At 39.9% G+C, this 12,899-nt stretch overlaps 1 protein-coding gene across 3 annotated transcripts in view; it reads right to left on the reverse strand.

The window, feature by feature from the left end:
* Positions 1 to 12,899, reverse strand: part of PHLPP1 (PH domain and leucine rich repeat protein phosphatase 1) — a 142,844-nt gene that overhangs the window by 67,987 nt on the left and 61,958 nt on the right. The gene's annotated exons all lie outside the window — the stretch shown is intronic.

The following is a 12,899-nucleotide window of genomic DNA, read 5'->3' on the forward strand; positions in this document are numbered from 1 at the left end:
GAATACAGTGCCTACTTGTTCCAGCCCACCCTGCTAAATCCAAGCTTAAAGCAGAGGTAGCACACTCAGCCACAATGTAAACAGATGCAAACTAGATAAAAGCTCTCAAAGTCTCTGCTTCAGCCCAAGTAGAGCTTTGGAAAAGTGAAGATCTGTCTGTATTACAATGAGTTTGCTATTTATAATAATTCAGATTATTAGCAAGACTATCAATTAGGTCAAATCTGTTAAATTACTTTAAATGGCTCAGATTCTACTAATCTAAACTATTAGTAAGGTTCTACTCTATAGAAACCATCATTAACAATGGCAACACAAAGACAAGCATATCTCATCTCTGCTCTTACAGGACCACGTTCTTTTAGGATATAAATGGGAAGAAGCACAGTTTACTCATTCTAATCTGAAGTATTTATCCACATCAGGTTACCCTATCAAATCGTAAACAGTCCAGCCCAGATCTGAGTCATCCAAATATACTAAGTCTTCTGCAAACAGAGACAAGATGTTCAAGTTAAACCACTTCGAATTTCTGTAGGAACACCAGGGCTGGTGAAACTTTGGAAGGGAGCTCCCTTGGATAAATGAACCAAAGGCTACGTTAATTCCAAGTAGCTTCCCCATCATGATAAAAGATAAATCACTCATTTTCCTACACTAATCTTTACCAAAAGTCTTAAAAATCAAGGCACTAATAACTAGTTAGGACTCCAGAAAAGCAGAGTTGATTCTGTCTTCTAACCCAAATATTTCAGACCAGTGCCAATTAAACTGCAGCAGTGACAATTGCTGCACACTGTTACTCCAACTTGCTATTACTCCTGCTAGTATGACAGCTCATTTGTCTCAATGAGTCTACTCTTGCCTTCAAATGATCTATGGGAAGATAGAATACACCTACCACATGGCCTACCCACTGCCGTTCTCTCACCCCCGCCTACCCTGCGCCAATTCTTGCCCTTATCTTTACAAGCAGACTTCTTGAATCTTCCTGCTGGTTTAATGAGCCAAGACTTGGCAGTTACCCTCAAGCCTTGCTCTGCTCTAATAAACACTAGCATTTAGGCTACCGATGTCTGCCAGTTTGGATCTGCAGGAACATCACTGTTGCTTGAAGCTAAAAGACTGAAACTTTAATGCCCACAGGGTATCAGCATCTAGTACAAAAATAGGTGCCCCAAGAAAGCAATAATTTCACTGCCAAGGAAATTCAAATCCAACAACAGAAGCTGTGGATAAACACTTTTCCCAACAGAATACAGGGAAACAGGGGACATCCATGCTACACAAAGCTACAGAAAGACTGATAGGGAATACAAGTGAGTGAAATAGAGCAACTAAGCCTTAATTAAACACGAAAGCCGAATCAAACTTTACATTTGGAATATGAAAAATATGGTTGCTGATGTAACTGATAATTTACCTAGCTTATGCAGAGCAATGGACTCCATGCTGCAAAGCATTGATTAATGAATTAATCACACAGAGAAACAATAAAATCTCTGTAACGGAGTAAAAAGTGACTGGTAAATATTAATAGTATGGTTGTATAAGGAATAGTTGTCAGGGAGATTGGCAGCTTCACCTCAAAAATGATGTTTTACTGTTACCTTCCAGGGCCTGTTTCTGGCTGTATGCTCTCTAACTCCACTGGAAAAGCACAACCAATTGCTGACTGAGCCCCTTAGGATTGCAAAGTACAACCTCAATCCCTTGGGAAGCCAATCTCATTTAGCATTTTAATACACCCAAATGCAACTTTACCCATCAAAGAACAACGGACATAATTCTCACTTAATATGGGCAGACCTGTGTCCTGGAAAACACCAAACCTCAGAAGTTCTTTGGGATTATGGTGAATAACAGAGAGGATGAGCTCCCGCTACAGTGCTGCAGCCAAGAGGGTTGGGCAGGAAACACTACAGCATTCAGGAGCAACAGAGAAGTAATATTACTCTGCCTAGTCTAGTGGTAAAACAACTACCATGCTGGGTGCCCACAGAGCACAAAGGGTGCTGAAAAATTAGTCTTCAGAAAAGTTACAACAGAACAAAAAACTGAGAAGCCTGAGAAAACTGCTTTCTTGGATCAGACTCTCTTGGATTACCTACATGAAATTAGGCACAGCTGGACCTGTAAAACTACTTAGAAGTCTCTAAAAGGCAGTTCTTCAAATTTCATATACATTCAGAGAGGTTGTAAGTTGCAAGTCACAGTAACAATTAGTATTATCAGTAAATGTTTATTAGAAAAAAACAGAACAAAGCTATCACTAGAAGTATTCACACTAGGTATGAACGGTACTTTCTCTCAAAATTCAGATCTGATGGGAAAATTAGCATGGTAAGAATCTTCAGTTATTCCTACACATATTAAAAAAAAAAAATTAAACAGCCCTTTCAAACTCTAAGGATTTAAGGTGTATTTTCCAAGCAAGTACTACCCCTTGCTATGTGCAAAGTAGAAGGTTCCTGATGAGAACACACAGAAATAAAATACTGGGCCTATTTCATTAAAGCAAATGGTTTCCATCTTCTTATTCTTGTCTACTTCACTACATAGCCAACCATCTGGTTGGACCAGATGATCTTACAAGGTCCCTTCCAACCTGGGCTCTTCCATAATTCTATGATTCTACAACTCGAAAAAAACATGTTTAATATTGGATCAAATGTTGTTGCCTGAGACGCAATCTGCTCACATATTCAGTTTTCTTCCTGCTAAAGGGCTGTAATCATTGAGATTTGACAGTATCACAGTGTACTATTATCATGCAAGTGGGGGTGGGGAGAGGTCAAAAACCACTGGCTTATTTTGATTTTACATAGAGGTTATTCAAGGCCATACCAGCTAGTTGTGAAACCAGATTCCTAAATCCACAGAAGTTTTGCAGGTAACCATGAGCAAAAGCTGTACGACAAGCAGCAGCCTTGCCTACTGGAAGATAATCTTAGACAGACTGCAGCTGAGAGCAGATATTTGATGCCAGGAGAGCATAAAAGCAGGAAATTTTTAAATGATGGTGAGCTCTGACACAACAGAAGTGGGATGGGACTTGGAAACAGTGTGAAGCAGTCCTAACACTGGCTACTCCTCACCTCAGGGAGGAAAGCAGCGGGTGGCAGGGTCTCCCACTGCACAGCTTCTGCAAGAGTGCTCACCCCTGACATGCTGGGGAGCAGGGGAGAAGGAAAGGGCTCATAAGTGTACCTGTCTTTTCTACGGCCTGGAAAATAATCAAATGAGAAGGCAAATGACCTTTTTTTTTCAAGTTTACAGGAGGAATGGGGCAATTTGGACTTCACCAGAATGCCTTTAGGCCAAGGATCAAAGACCACAAATTATGACATAACCATAACATCACCACCAAAAATCAGCTGGTTTTGAGCTAACCTACCAGTGTCAGTGGAAGCACCATTTTCAATGAAAGCATCAGCAGTTCTGAAATTACGTTCCTCAATCTGTCTCACTGACCTCCCATTCAAGATTCAGAAGACTCTGTGAGATTCACATTCACATTTTTCTTCAGTTTTAACTATACCCGAAGGGAGCAGATGAGTTTTCCCAGGGACCTGTGATATTATACTGAAGCCAACAGTCATGCAGATAAAATGGTAATGATGATCCTTTGTGACTTGAAACACAAATCCAAATCCTGCCAAAAACTTATAATTATTGTTGCCTTGATCAGAGCAGAGGCAAATATGCCAGAACATCTAGAAGAGTCGCATACCAGAAAATGTTTTTCAAATGCTAAGCCCAACCAGAGCAGTTTGAGTATTTTAGCAAGAAACCATGAAAAGGTTATTTTTCATTCCTGTCAGGACTCCAACACTACAGCAACTCCTAAGCACCCCCACAACAGGACTTTTGTTCTGCACAAGGCATTAGAGGAGATGCCTCAAGGAATTATGAGCAGACCACTCACTTGGCTATCTTGACATTCATGGTTGAATTCCTCTCAGCTTTAGCTTGACCCAAGTCCTGGAGGGAAACTAGTGGTATTTAGAACAAGCACAGAGAAAAGCAAGGAATTTAATTGAAACAGTGGGACTGTCATTGGAAACACCAACCCTACCCCTGCTTTGCAGGAAACATGGATGGGACACCAGCAATCTTTCCATGATGTTAAAGAACTAAGACCTCACCATGAGCAGTCCAAGGAAGCTCCAGGTACGCAACATACTGACATCCCACCCAGTGCAAAGACTTCAAACCCTATTAAATAAATACCCACAGCCACTTGCTTTGGATTCTGGAGTAAAGCTCTTTATCCCAGTGATGGAAGGCATATGGAATACATTAGCATCAGAAGTTATAAAATACCAGCTCATTATGGGACATAAAAGTACTCGGGGGGGGGGGGGGGGGGGGGAAAACACAAAACAACCCTCTCTGCAGCTATATGGCTGATTAAGTTGCAAGTACTTATTATCCCCCCCTGTTTGAAAAGTACAGCTAATAAAGTTTACCTCTAAAGAACAATTTAAGACATTACCAAAGTAAGAGCGGGGAAAAAGTGTTGACATAAGAAATGTGTTCACTTCTGTGCAGTGGGTCTTATTTTTACTACTAATATTGATCTGATGGAATGAAAACTAAAAATTCTCCAAGACCTGCATGGCACAGCCAGAGCAGCCCAGCTGGAGAGACTGCTCACCCTGTGGCGTCTTGGGTATTCACCAGTGATAAGAGAGGCTTAAGTTATTCAGTAGGAATAATGTCTAGGTTTGAAGCTTTTCTGAAGTGACTGAACGACTCCCAGTGCCTAATTTAGGGATGTCCTTTTCCTGCTACAGCTGGGCCAGCTACAGAGGTCATCCTCTTTCATCTGCACGCTGCTGGGCCCCTGGCCCCAGGCCTGCATTGCATCAACCCTACCGCATCAGCTGCTCCTCGTAAGCTGACTCCAGGCCCTTTCAGACAAAACAGGCTGCTTTAATTTCTTGTGTCTCTTTTTGACTGGGAAGCCTTAGGGACAGAACACGGTGAGCAGTTCAGCATGGAGAGAAGAGGAATGGCACGCAGAGGCCAGAGCTGTAACACAGTGGCTGCTGCTGGAGAGGATATGTAATTAAACCCATACACAGCTTTCAACAAGCCATTTCAGAAATAAGATATTTCACACATTAACGTTCTGTGAACATCAAGTCTTGTATCCACTGGAGAAAAAGAAAACGCGAAAACCACCGGTCAGTCTTTAAGACTTTGGTCTGAATCCACCAGGGGAAGCTGGACTATTTCCCAGCTGACCAGGTGCAATCAGTGGGGTGGGTGGCAGCCTCCCAGTTCACACGTGGAGGACCATCCCCACCATCCCTCTGAACTGAAATCAAGAACACCTTACACCCGCCTCTTGCCTGAAAACCTGCAAAAATTGAGGCTCAGCATTGGTCTTGCCTAAATATAAGTGCAAAGAGGCCTCAATAAGCTCAAAACTCTGAACGCCCTTGTCCCTGCCCACCCTTTGAGAAACTGTGCCACAATAGCTGCTGAACCCTTACCGACAGATCATTCTACAGATTTCTACTTTTGCCAAAATCCTTTCATTAAATACAGATGAAGCTACTGCCTGCAATGTTTTTGAACCTTCTCAGTCATTTAAGGCTGCTTCCCCTTGCATTCTTGTCAAACTAAGGACAGCAGTGATGACTTCAGGCAAGGCCCAGTGCAAGGAGATGTATAAAAATAAAGCAGCAAGTTGGATTTTAAAAAAGGGGGGCAGTAAAGGAAGCAGAAAAGCACAAATAAAAACTCTGAAACTACCGTACTGCTCTCATTTTTATTATAAACTTATGAAGAAATCCCACTTAGTTACATGCTTACTAGAAGTATTTTCCCTTGTGAAGATGCACACTGTCATAATTTACGAACAAAGGCATAGAACTAGCAGGTTTTATATTTAACTAAGACCAAGGATTCACCTAGTAGTCTCTACCAGCAACCAACTGAGGGTGCTTTTGCAAAGGTAACAGACCAAGTATATACCTAGCAAAATTTCACCTGGCAAGCCATTCCAAAACCAGCAGTTGAATTTTTGCACTCCAATCTCCCTAGAATCTTAAAAATTCCTGTAGAATTTAACATAAAGCCGTCGACTGATTTTGTACTGCTCTGTGGAAGAGGGACTCAGTCACTATTATGCTGTTCTTATGGGCATGTAACTATTAGCATAGACTTTAATCATTATACTCCTCATTTCACTGCACTCTCTATTAGTCTGGGGGAACCTCTGAAATAGTTAAGTTTCTTTTAGGAATCAGCAGTTCAAGCTCTACTATTTGACGGCTGTTACCTTTTCACCTGAGAAACAAAAGCAAACCACAAATGTTGGATTTTACTGAACTGTGTTAACTCATCTTTTCCTTTAAAGAAACATTCACTATGAGACAAAACTGGCAGAGTACAAGACAGACAAGCCTCTAGTCTTTGTTAAACATATTCCTACTTTACAGAAAGATCATCCTTAAAGACAGTCATTATCGCTATATGATGTGATGCAATAAAACATAGTTACTAGTTTTATAGTGATAATCCAGCCTTCCACTTAAATCCTCACTGGAGGAAAGATTTGTATGAATTTCATAATGCAGAAAACATCCCTCTCTTTCCCCACTGAGACAGAGTTCAATGTTTGTTCACCTGATCACTCCCTGTACTTTGTTCTCACAAGACTTGCCACCTCCACACAGGAACCCTAAAACCATGGTATCAACACTTAAAAAGATACCGTAAGAAAACAAAAATTCCTTTTTTTTTAAAAGGCTTTTCTATCAAGTGTCACATATTTATCAGTGGAAAATGGCTGCAATAGCTTTTCTGTCAAAAGCTAAATATCAGCCTGCATAAACCAAAAGCTTCTGAAGAAAAACCTAACAGTGATTCATCAGAATTCATTTAAGAGTCATTGTTAACCAGCACGACTTCTACACTAGAATGACTTAATAAAGACAACAGGCTAAAGTAGGATATGTAGTGGTGAACAGGGCACTACTTGCAATTAAAAGCAAGCAAGCACGGTGGAAGTTCATCTGGATTACTGTGCAGAGGCAGCAAACCCAAAGCCTTGGAATCCAATTGTTCTGACTGTAACAAGTGAATGCCAGATCTAGCTGCGCCAATGTATTCTGACAGGTTTTACAATTGAGTACAGCATGTATAAGCAAACCCCCAGAAACACAGCTCCCTCCAAGACAAATTAAAAACCCACCTGTTCTTAAACTCTTCATCTCCTCTATGCCTACAGAATACTCCTGCAGCTGAAACACAAGTCCTTCACATCCAACACAAACTCTCAGCCCTACACATTCTCATCTGCCTCACTTGCCTGCAGGAAATTGAAGCAAGCTACATGCAGGCAGGTTTGTTTATTTCAGCAAAACAATGAGGCTCTCAAGGCACCCTTGATGTCCCGACTTCTGCTTGCACTGGAGATAGAATTCAGCCTGCACCTCACTGTATTATGCCCAACCACTTACTTTTGAAGAAAGCTCATAAAGGGGAGAGTCACCTGTAGCAAAATTCAATACCAACTCCTTTAGGAAAAGCATCATATGCCATCCCTGCAAGGCAAAAATAACTGAGAATATCATGAGAAGGAACCATCAAGAGAAGATGCCATCTTCTTCCTGTGCTTTAACAAAGTTGTAAAAACCTGCAATATTGATCTAGAGACTTCCAAGAAGTACCATCTAAAACAACTCTCTCATCTTGAACTTAGGATTCATTTAAAGCTACCGAAAAGTTCTTCAGTGACATCTTCTACCATATATTTTTGCTCAAAGTAAATTTAAAACATAATTAGTCTTATATTGAGAAAATTCGTGCTAGTATCTGATCACATCCCTTACATACATTTCTTAAAAAGAATAGCAACACATTTCAAATTATCCTTTATTAAGATGGTCTCAGGAAACTCAAGTTTCTAAATAGTTTTACAGCTGTATGCACTGATATTGAAGATGTGAAAATTGAATAGATGTACCCAAAAAGCTAAGCCTTACAAACTTGCCAGTAGTACCATGTCTTGTACAAGAGCATGTACAGATTCTGTAGGATGGAACCCAATGACTGCTCAACCGATCTTTCTCCCTTCTCCCCACTTCAGCCCCCATAAAGCACAGCTGAACAGAATGTTGGAAATGCATATTTATTTTTGTGAAGTCACGCAAAATTGAACTCTACTTGTCACACTCCCAATGCACAATAAAGCTACAAACACAGTAAAGTCCCTGGCATCCCAAAGGATACTTATCCTGTCTAAAAAGCAATTGCTGTATTGGCAAAAGCTCTGAGCCAACCAACTGTTTTAGGCAAAGCCGCAGTCTTGATGGAATTCAAAATCAAAACTGCACTGATGACTCCACTGAAGTTAAGAGCAGCTTTCAGGTTTTATCAGTGTTAGATGCACAACATGAAACACAGCAATGTAAGCTCAAAATAACTCCTTGAATACACACTCAGATGAGAAGGAACAATGACAGCCCCTGACAGAAGTTCATCTGTATGTCTTAGTACTATGACAGAAGGATAGAAACCTGCGCCTCTTACAAGAAAAAGTTGAGACACCCCCCCACACACACCCCTGGCACCTACTTGCCTTGCCCTGAGGATGAAAGATGTGGATCCTCAAATGTTTAAAAAAAAAGAGCCACAGAGAAACAAATACTCACACTAGGTCAAGGATTATTTAACTTCATATATAACACAAATGCCATCTTTCAATATATTTTAGACTAAAATTCCACCAACTGCAAGACGACTAAACTATTTTGTGTGTTAAAGATATTCGAGTTCCAAGTACGATGGTTTTCTCCTTGATCTTTCATCAGAAGAAACAAGTCAGGTATTCTACAACATATCTAAAAGCATGAAGTAACCTAAATCCTTGTCAAGGTAAAGCGTTTTAAGTATGATGCTTCCTACAACAGACTACTGTACCAGCATTATTGTATAGCTCAAAATCTAAACTCAAGTTTTATCATGGGACACAGCTGATAAGCAATTTATGTCAAAACAATTCTATACAGTATTGCAAGGCTATTACTACAACATCTCAATTGAGCCTAGTTTAAAAAAAATTCCAAATAATTGTGATATGGAACAATATTTAAATGTGTATATGGTATCTGGTCAAGTCCCTTCAAAAGGTTCAGCACTGTAAAAAGAAGGCTGGAATGATGGATTTGGAATTGTCAACACCTATAACCAAAAGCCACATTACCTAATAAATAATAATTTAAAAAAAAGGAACTAGTAGGTAAAAAATGGAGTGACTGCTTAGTTGCACAAAGACAGAAAAATACAAAACCCAGAAGAAACAGCATGAGCACATTAGTCAGAGAGAATTATCTGTCAGTCTGAAATACTAAACATTTCAAATTCAGCTTCACTAACATGAGATTTCCATGCTATGACTAGAAGGAATTCTGGCTGGGCAATGTCCCTATAAGCCAGTCTTACTCCATCATATCATCCAGTCTGTTCATAACTTGCTAGGAAAGCTTAGTTCATACATTTTGTGTCTATACCTTGGCTGCTTTCCCTACATAACAGTAGCCAATATTTGTGCGTGCATGTGATTTTATGTAGTATGTTTATACAAACTTTTTTTGCAAAATAGCTAGTCAAAGCAAGAGCCTTTTTGGTTTGCAGCTTTGAGTTCAGTAAGTGGCACAGAGCACATCCTCGGCTGAAAGTGAGAGCTGCAATAAGCCAGGAGGACTCCCTCGTTGCCTCTTTCCCCCCCTCTCCTACAACTCCATAGCTAGAGACTGATCCTAACAACACCCGTAACAGCCCTTCTTTTTCACCCCCTCTTATCAGCAAGAACAGCTTCAAAGAATCACACAGAAGCCTGGATGATGGAAAAGGAGAGACAGGATCAGCAGCTACCCTTGGAAAGCTTTGCCACCCCAATTTCTGCCTGCTTATAGCCGATAACCTTGTTTTGTTGCTGAAGAACATGCACCCTTTGATTCGCTCCAGATCGACTTCTGTCATTCAAGTGTTTGCTTTTTTAAAAATTTGCATGACAAAGGTTGGATTATGTTGACATACATTAAACTTGTATGTCAATGCATAGAAATACGCAGCAGTAAAAGGCAACTCGTATCAAAACTCTGTACTTCAAACTGCATTCCTGAGGAAAAACAAAGACAAGGGAAGGAAAGCCGATTTTATAAAATGAGAAGGAAGAAACACTGCAGAGTGATAGATATGTATCATGAAGAAACATGAAAGGGAACATTTTCCCAATCCGTTTCTACCCTTGAAAACAGAGGCAGAGAAGATTTATCACATGCCCACAGATATCGGGTTTGACACTGTTTCTCCTCTTTTCTACCAGAGATTAGAAGTAACTGGATAGCATATGGGAATTGTCTAGGAGTTCACGTCATACAGTTTTATTACAAAGGAGAGGAAAAAAACAGAAGAGATTGGCTTTTTCCATTCCCTTTTTAAATTAAATCAACTATCACACATCTGAGTCATCCCCAAACCCATCAGTTTTCTGTCCAAAGCACTCCAAGGGTCTGTGAAAGGACAATCACAAGTGCTAGCTCATAAGGCTGACTATGCTCTGAGGCTTCTTGTTTCATGCTACACATCTCTAAGAAAAATGTTGAAAATTTCCACACCCATAGCAAGAGACGAAAAAGCCTGTACAGAGTTTCAGTCTTACAAATACACAGTCTGATTTAGAGCTCCTGAAGCCTCTTTTAAGTCAGGAAGTTATCTAGGAGAAATCAAAACAAGTTTGTAAATTCAGCTTTGACAGGAAAGTGAGTGTGCTAAAAACAACCCCAGGAACTTGAAAAATCATCAGAGCACCACTTTAACTCCGGTTCATGATAATTTTAGAAAGGGATCCGTAAATACCCACCATGAGTACTCTGTACAACACTGGTAGGATCAACTTGAAGCTGGGGCTACTTGTCAAAGCTTTTTTCCTCTCAGTGAAAATACTCAGAAGAATCTGAAGTGTCCATCAACATATGTAAGGACCCCATCCTGAAAGCTGAGCACCTTTACTGGCATTTGCATCCAGGACCTCTCAATACCAAAAGAGTAGTCCAGCTGGACAGTGTTCAGTAGAATATACAGCACCAGAAAATCTGCTTAAGTATATTGATTGTGGTCAGACCATAATAGTATTTCATTTTTCTGCCATAGAAATGAATGCTTCTCTACCATCAGAAAAAATATTGTGGCTATAGAGACATTGTATTTAAAATGTTTACTTCAAAAAAAACAGAGCAACTGAAACTGTTCCACCCTCCATCCATGTCCAATACTAGCATCTAAAAACAAGCACAAAAACCTCCAACAAAAATAAAACTACTCCCCTCCATTGCACATCTTTTTAAAGTTCAGCACATCTTAATCTTATTAAAACTGTACTGAGCCCTCCACCCGGTAATCAGGAGGAAAAACTAAATTATGCAAGATCTTAAGCACGCTCTCAATTTTGATCCACCCACTCTAACTGACCAATTGTCTTATGTGCCTGGGTCCTTACAAAGGAAGGGATCACAACACATTTGTTTTTCTAAAAGTGATTTCACAAGTCACCTCCATGCAGAGGAACACAAACGACCCAAGCTTCACAATCACGTACCCTAAGCGCAGAAATCCTCTCCTGTGCAATCTCACTGACCCCTTTACTGAACTAACAGAGAAGAGGAACAAGAGAAGGTGGATCAGAATCCCTTCCTTTGCCTCCCCTTTCAGAGACCTACTGCATGGCTGGACACAGCAATACATCTACAACATAAAGGTATTCTTTAGAGAAGAATGCTAGAGCTGTTCTCTCTAAAACATGTATGAAGCTTCATTGTCAGAAAAAACGCAGGAAAAGTTTGTGACGTTCTCTCATTCACAAACATTTGCAGGATTAAGTTTTAAATGCATCTGGATAGATCTTTAAAGGAATCCTTCCCAAAATACTATCTTTTTTATTCCTCTGCCCACTCACCCTCCTTTGAGGGAGAACTGAGACTCCTCAAGATTTTTTTTTTTTAACACTAACTATTTATGTTTCAAATATCTTCATCTCCACTCCAGCAAGAAAGGGAACGAAGAGGTCAAGGATATATTATACTTGCAAGCTATTTTTTAATCCTCTGTTCATTGTCAGCACTTTAGTTTCATTTATAATATCACAGAAACAAAAATCTGATCAGTGAAATGTATTATTAGGAGCAAAACAATCATAAATTTTAATTACAACTGAACTGCTTACTTTGCATAAGAGCAGCATGTTGGCTACAAAATGCCAAATGTTGCCAACCTCCAAGCGGGTATCATTCTATTATACTTAAGATCAGTAGTTCTCATATTTATGATGATGATTTTTTTAAATGTAATTTTCGTATACCATATTGCCAAGTTAACCAATTTAACAGATACTCTACTTAATTTTGAGGCATTTTAAGTAGTAGAAGACTTCTCGATAGCTACACAGATCACATTCGGCTGTGTAAAGGACAATGAGACTTAAGATGAAACACCATAAAATTATTCAATGGAATGTTTGTACCAAAAATTGTAAAATATAAAGAAAGTAATCAGCTTTATTTTCTCCTATATTTTGTCCGTTTTCTGGATATGCACAAGCCTAAAAATGAAGGATACATGCTTGGAAACAGCTTCCTTTAAGTTTTAAGCAAAACCAAGCAGGAATGGAAGAAAACACTTAATATCATACATCGGCTAGCACGCTAAGTGTGAAGGCATACATGAGGAGACAGCACTCTAAGGAAGGACACTGCAGAAATAGGAATCGCACATAATTATTTTTTCAGCAGCTATTTAAATTAAGCCTGTTGTTCCACAGCTGATGAAACTCGCAGCACTCTGCAGGATGCAGGGGACTCGGGAAAGTCCCCAGCCCAGGT

The sequence above is a fragment of the Tyto alba genome, unplaced genomic scaffold (assembly GCF_018691265.1).
Source record: "Tyto alba isolate M040663 unplaced genomic scaffold, T.alba_DEE_v4.0 Super-Scaffold_48, whole genome shotgun sequence".
NCBI lineage: Eukaryota > Metazoa > Chordata > Aves > Strigiformes > Tytonidae > Tyto > Tyto alba.